This window comes from Osmerus mordax, chromosome 23, assembly GCF_038355195.1.
Source record: "Osmerus mordax isolate fOsmMor3 chromosome 23, fOsmMor3.pri, whole genome shotgun sequence".
In the NCBI taxonomy this organism is placed as follows: domain Eukaryota; kingdom Metazoa; phylum Chordata; class Actinopteri; order Osmeriformes; family Osmeridae; genus Osmerus; species Osmerus mordax.
Window position 1 is genome coordinate 9,540,967 of NC_090072.1, and position 6,123 is coordinate 9,547,089.

General features: G+C 43.9%; 1 long non-coding RNA gene across 1 annotated transcript; it reads left to right on the forward strand.

The window, feature by feature from the left end:
• Positions 1-4,208: 4,208 nt before the first annotated feature.
• On the forward strand, positions 4,209-5,548 carry LOC136967869 (uncharacterized). Its single transcript, XR_010879534.1, has 3 exons — positions 4,209-4,606; positions 5,003-5,196; positions 5,277-5,548. It is a non-coding gene; the product is annotated as an uncharacterized lncRNA (long non-coding RNA).
• The last annotated feature ends 575 nt before the right edge of the window (positions 5,549-6,123 follow it).

Consider the following 6,123-nt stretch of genomic DNA (forward strand, 5'->3'; position numbering starts at 1 on the left):
GCTGTGGTCTTAAGCTCATCTTGTCTCTACTCAAATATTTACTGTTCACGTTCTAATCCCTGAATCTTGGTCATTTTGGTTACATAATCGTGTAATCAATAGTGCTATTCAGTTTTATGCTTAGTGGCCACATATTTTAAGGTAAACTCGTTCAATTGACTTATCGTTAAGCCCCTCCCCCCTTAGTTACTGTTGCTAACTTGGACAGGCTATCGCAGCTGACTAGAGTTTTAGCCGTCAAAAGGGACTTCATTATGCAATGAATGGAGGGATACGTACATAATTTAAAAGTAGATATGGTGGATGACAAACTTAAATTGGAGGCGAGAATTTACAGATCTCAATGCAAGAGGGGAAGCTTCATCTCACGGTCATTCACGATATCCTGAATCGTGGATATCCAATGCTTGGCAATACCAGTATTGTTGATGCACCGCAGGGTTAGATTAGCTACATGAATTTACCTTCAGTTAATTGAACTAATCTGGATAGGCACTGAGATGTAACCCTACGTTTATTAGTTTATTTACTAGCATTACCCTGTCCCTGACAGGGCAGTGTCCTAACTTTCTAGCTAGTGAATAGCTAGCCAAACGTTATACGTAGCTATAACGTTAACGTTAGCTAGTTTTAACCAGAGATAACTTGTTTAAGCCTAGCATAACATCAGTGGTGAAAGTAAGCCGGTACTGTCAATGCCAATAATGTGATGACATCCTTGCTTATCTTCGTTAGATGGAGTTGACTGTGTGGTCTGCCACACAGCTTTATCCACCGGAGACATTTGGCCCTCTTGTTTTGGTTTGGGAAATGGGATAAACAGTGGCGTTTTTATATGTACAAAATTGGTGGGGCACAAACCATTTCGAAATGTAGGATACATACCATTAAAGCTACAAAACTCCCTCTTGCTACTGATGTGTTTATTTAACACGTCAACAAACAGCGTGGCTCCACAAAACACTTTTAACGACAGAGCGGCTTGCTTCTACCAGGTGTTGTAGTAGCCTACACATAGGCCTACTGCAGAGACCTTCTTGTGTAATTTACATTTACATTTATTCATTTAGCAGACGCTTTTATCCAAAGCGACTTCCAAGAGAGAGCTTTACAAAGTGCATAGGTCACTGATCATAACAACAAGATAGCCAAAAAACATCGCGAGTAGCCAAAACATGAAGCACACATTGTGAACAACCAAAGTAAGTGCCAAAGGGAAGAACCATAAGAGCATGTAGTTAAACAAGTTACAATTAAACAACATGAACAGCTATAAGTGCAAGTGTACCTGTGGAAAAAAGCAAGCAACAGTAATAAAACAATATATCACAGCGAGAACAAAAATTTAAATCAGTTACCACTAACCACAAGAGCAACAAGTCTCTAAGCAAGAGTCATTGTGATCCTTGAGGAAACTAACATCGGGTCAAGCGAACCGTTCCTAAGTATCGTTGTACTCCCGGAACAAGTGCGTCTTGAGCCTTTTCTTGAAGGTGGAGAGACAGTCAGTGTCTCTGATGGAGGTGGGGAGTTGATTCCACCACTGGGGGGCCAGACAGGAGAAGAGCTTGTGTTGGGACCGGGCGGTCTTGAGCGGTGGGACCACCAGGCGGTTGTCTGAAGAAGACCGTAGGTGACGGGTGGGGGTGTAAGGCTGCAGGAGAGACTTGATGTAGACGGGTGCAGTCCCGTTCACTGCTCGGAAGGTCAATACCAGGGTCTTGAATCTGATACGGGCCATGATAGGTAGCCAGTGGAGAGAGATGAGGAGCGGGGTAACATGGGAGCGTCTGGGTAGATTGTAGACCAGGCGGGCCGCCGCGTTCTGAATCCTCTGAAGAGGGCGGGTTGCACATGCTGGGAGACCAGCGAGCAGCGAGTTGCAATAGTCCAACTTGGAGAGGACGAGTGCTTGGACTCGCAGCTGGGTGGAGTGCTCAGACAGGTATCTCCTGATCTTCCGGATGTTGTAGAGGGTGAATCTACACGACCGGGAGACCGCAGCAATGTGGGCCGTGAGGGAGAGCTCGTCGTCCATGGTAACCCCAAGGTTCCTGGCAGAGGATGAAGGGGTCACCGTCGCAGATCCCAGGGTTATTGAGAGATCGTGGGAGATGGAGGGTTTAGCCGGGATGATGAGAAGTTCTGTTTTGGCGAGGTTCAGCTGGAGGTGGTGCTCGGTCATCCAGGCGGAGATGTCTGTGAGGCAGGCCTCAATCCTAGCTGAGATCCCCGGATCGGTCGGGGGGAACGACAGGTACAGCTGTGTGTCGTCAGCGTAGCAGTGGTAGGAGAAGCCATGGGAGGTGATGCTTGGTCCAAGTGAGGTGGTGTACAGAGAGAAGAGGAGGGGTCCAAGGACGGAGCCCTGTGGGACACCAGTGGAGAGCTGGCGAGGGCCTGACAGTTTGCCTCCCCAGGAAACCTGGTAGGATCTTCCCGACAGGTAGGATGAGATCCACTGGAGTGCAGTGCCAGTGATGCCCATCTCAGAAAGTCTGGCAAGCAGGATCTGGTGGTTAACCGTATCAAACGCTGCAGAAAGGTCCAGCAGAATGATAACGGATGACCTGGAAGCCGCTCTGGCAGACTGGAGGGCAGTGGTGACTGAAAGGAGGGCAGTCTCTGTGGAGTGGCCAGTCTTGAAGCCCGATTGGTTGGGGTCAAGCAGGTTGTTCTGAGAGAGAAAGTTAGACAGTTGGTTAGATACAGCACGTTCAATTGTTTTTGAAAGGAAGGGTAACAGTGATACCGGTCTGTAGTTCTGGAGAACGGCAGGGTTAAGGGAGGGTTTTTTGAGTAGAGGGGTAACTCTAGCCTGTTTGAAGGCAGAGGGGAAGGTGCCAGAGGTGAGAGAGGAGTTTAGGACATGGAGAAGAAAAGTTATGATGGAGAGGGAGATGGTTTGAAAGAGAGGGGAGGGTATAGGATCAAGGGGACAGGAGGTGGGGCGATGAGAGAGAATGAGGTCAGAGATCTCTGCCTCAGACGGGAGAAAAAGAGTTTAGACATTTAGTTGGGTCAGTCATGGAGGGTGAGAGGGTTGCTCTCCTTCTCTCACACACACATGTAAAATTACCACTGTCACATTTGCAAACCTAAATTAGGAATGCAACCAAGCTCAGAACCAATTTGCCTACAGGGCCATACCCGAACAGCAATGAGCTCAACACCACTGACGGCCCCAACAAAGCGGAAATGTTTTGACTAAAGGTTAAATAAACACTAAAATAACAAAAAACTGAATTTTCTGTCTGTTAGTTGATGTCAGGCTTCACAGGGTTAAGCATCTGGGGGCCTGTTTCAATAACTATATGGGGCCCTACCCACATAAAACATAATAGAGCAGAAAAAGCAAGGACTCCTGTTGGTTTGCATCAATGGTTTATTATTTTATTATGTGCACTTTCATCTTCATGAACAGGCAGCTAAACAGAAATAATCCAACCTTATTTGATTAAAACGATATACATACAGCGTTTTATGTTGGAATAAGCCTCGCCCTTTCAGTAACTTTACTGCTTAGCTAATTGATTAGCGCAGTATATTTTCAGCTGTCTGGGCTGACTCAAACATCCCCTCAACTTGAATTATTTAACAAAAATAAAGAAGAAAAAGTGTCTGACTGACACTGAACCGAACTTAGACTACTGGTATCATAAATAGAAACGATGGGCTCCGCGTTTCAGTACCGTGGACATGCAGGTCACCGGGCGCAGGGTTAGAGCTAGCTCTACAGATACTGGACCAAAGAAAGAGGTCACTTTTGGTAGACTGAATAAGCTTTTCTTTGGTTGTCCGATATGTTCAGCACCACTGGCATATGTACGTTTCATTTCTTTTCCTGCTCAAACTAACATTTTAACCTTCAGGTCGCTTAAACCGGTCACGGGGGTGGTAAACGTCGCCATGGTAACCGCGAGTTCGACCAATCAGAGATATCAGTGTTGTTTTGCTTAGGATTGTGGGTAGTGTAGTATTTCAACAGAAGATAGCAAAAAAGTACTACTGGCTCTTCTTCTTTGCCGACTAATGTTGGCGCCAGACAGACAGACAGACAGCCAATCAGGTATGAAATACAAGATGACGCTGTGGTGGGGCTACACATAGATATATATAAACACTAGGGTCCGGTTTCGGAGACAGGGTTTAAATCAAGACTGGAGTAGGCCTAAATCAGACTAGTTAATCCTGGCTATTTAAGTGGCTTGCATGAACATGGCATAAATTTGGTTTAGTTAGTCTGAGACTATGGAGTCCTGGAGTAAGCTTAATGAGAACACCTGGTTCAAGCCTCATTAGACTAAGTGGAAGCAGAGGCTGTTGGTCCAATTGTGCTCATGAAAACCTTAAATGGAGTATGAAACACCATTGTTGCAGTGAATTTTGAGACAACACAATGGCAGAGGCAAAGAGAATTCGCTCCAAAAATTATAGTGAGCATGAAAAAACACTACTAAAACTAATTGTATCGAACCATCCAGTCATTGAAAGCAAAATCCATACTGCTGCTATTGAACAGAAGAAAAGAAGTGCTTGGACTGCAATTGGCAATGAATTCAATGCAAATGAAGATGTCACCACAAGAACAGTACAACAACTGCAGGTGAGTTAATCTTCATTATTAGGCACAAAAATATGTGTTTGTTTCCTGTTGCCTATACCCTGCTTATTTATGGCCTAACCAAATACAATACTCCTGCTGCTTGTAGCATTCACATTGAATGAATATCCTGTTTAAAAGGATAGTAACCTATTGTAAAGGGGCATATGCATGTTAAACATGGTGGTAGAGTAAGATATGTTGCACAAAGGAAAATCCATATCTATGTGTGAGGGGGAAAGAAATGTAAAATAAAATCATTTCTCCACCATGACCTAAATTATCAGGAGACAAACTTATTTTTATTATGCCTTATCAGTACCAGTATTTCAGATTTCCCATATTAATATTTTTGTGACATCAAAAAAGAAAACTAATGAATGATATCTGCCTTCATAGGTTCATAAACTGGGATTAAAAAAAGAGAATGCAGCAAGCAGAAGAGAGCGACTTATTACAGGTGGTGGACCACCAATAAAGGACACGTGATGAATTGGGTGACTTGCTGTCTGGTATAATAGAGCACCAACCTCTGGATGGTATACCAGACAATGACCATTTGGACAGTGAACATGGAGAACTGAGCACAAATGGTAAATATACCTTAGGAAGTAAATTGGTTACAGGACCATATTAGTTGATTTGAGTTTGGAACAGTGGTCTTTTTTTCCAGAGGAAACCAATCAAGAGCCAGTTCACAACGAGCCTGAACCCTCCACATCTGCTATGGCACCCCTGGGAGCTGAAGCTGCTACCATCCAACAGAGACCAAAAAAGATAACTATGCATGAAAAGTTAGCCAGAGAATTTCATGAGCGTAAAATGGAATATTTAAAAGAAGAAAATGAAATGAAAATGAGAATTCTAGAGGTTGAACTGGATATGAAATTGGGAGAGAGGGCTATGCTCCAAAAAAGAATTCTGCATACCAGTAGCCATGGTGAATATGAGGAATTGTGAAAAAAATAAATAAATGTATTGTCATTTGGCGTGTGAGGTGAGTATTAATCATCACAAACTACATTTTAACCAGCCTTAGTTCACTCGTTTAATTTTGCTACATTATTGTAATTTTGTACAGAAACAGTATGCAAGCAAAACTATACCATAATGAATACATTCCATATTTAAATGCTGAAGTGCTGCACTGTGAAAGCAGCTCTGTGTGCAAGTCCTCGCTGGTCATTGGCTGCCTCTGCCACCATGGGCACATCTGCATCATCCTGATCTTCCATTGGCAGATCAGGACAGCCATGCTGCTTCAGGTAGTTGTGCAGCACAACTGTAGCAATGATCACTTTGCAGAATCTTCTTGGCTTGAAACAAAGCGTATTTCGTAAGCACTGGAATCGAGTTTTCCATACTCCAAACATACGCTTGATCATCCCTCTAGTACGGATATGAGCACTGTTGTACCTTTGCTGCTCAGCTGTTGTGGGATTTAGATGTGGTGTGAATAAATAGTTACTCTGACCATATCCACTATCACCAAGTAGTAGTCCACTATGTTGTCCTCTCTC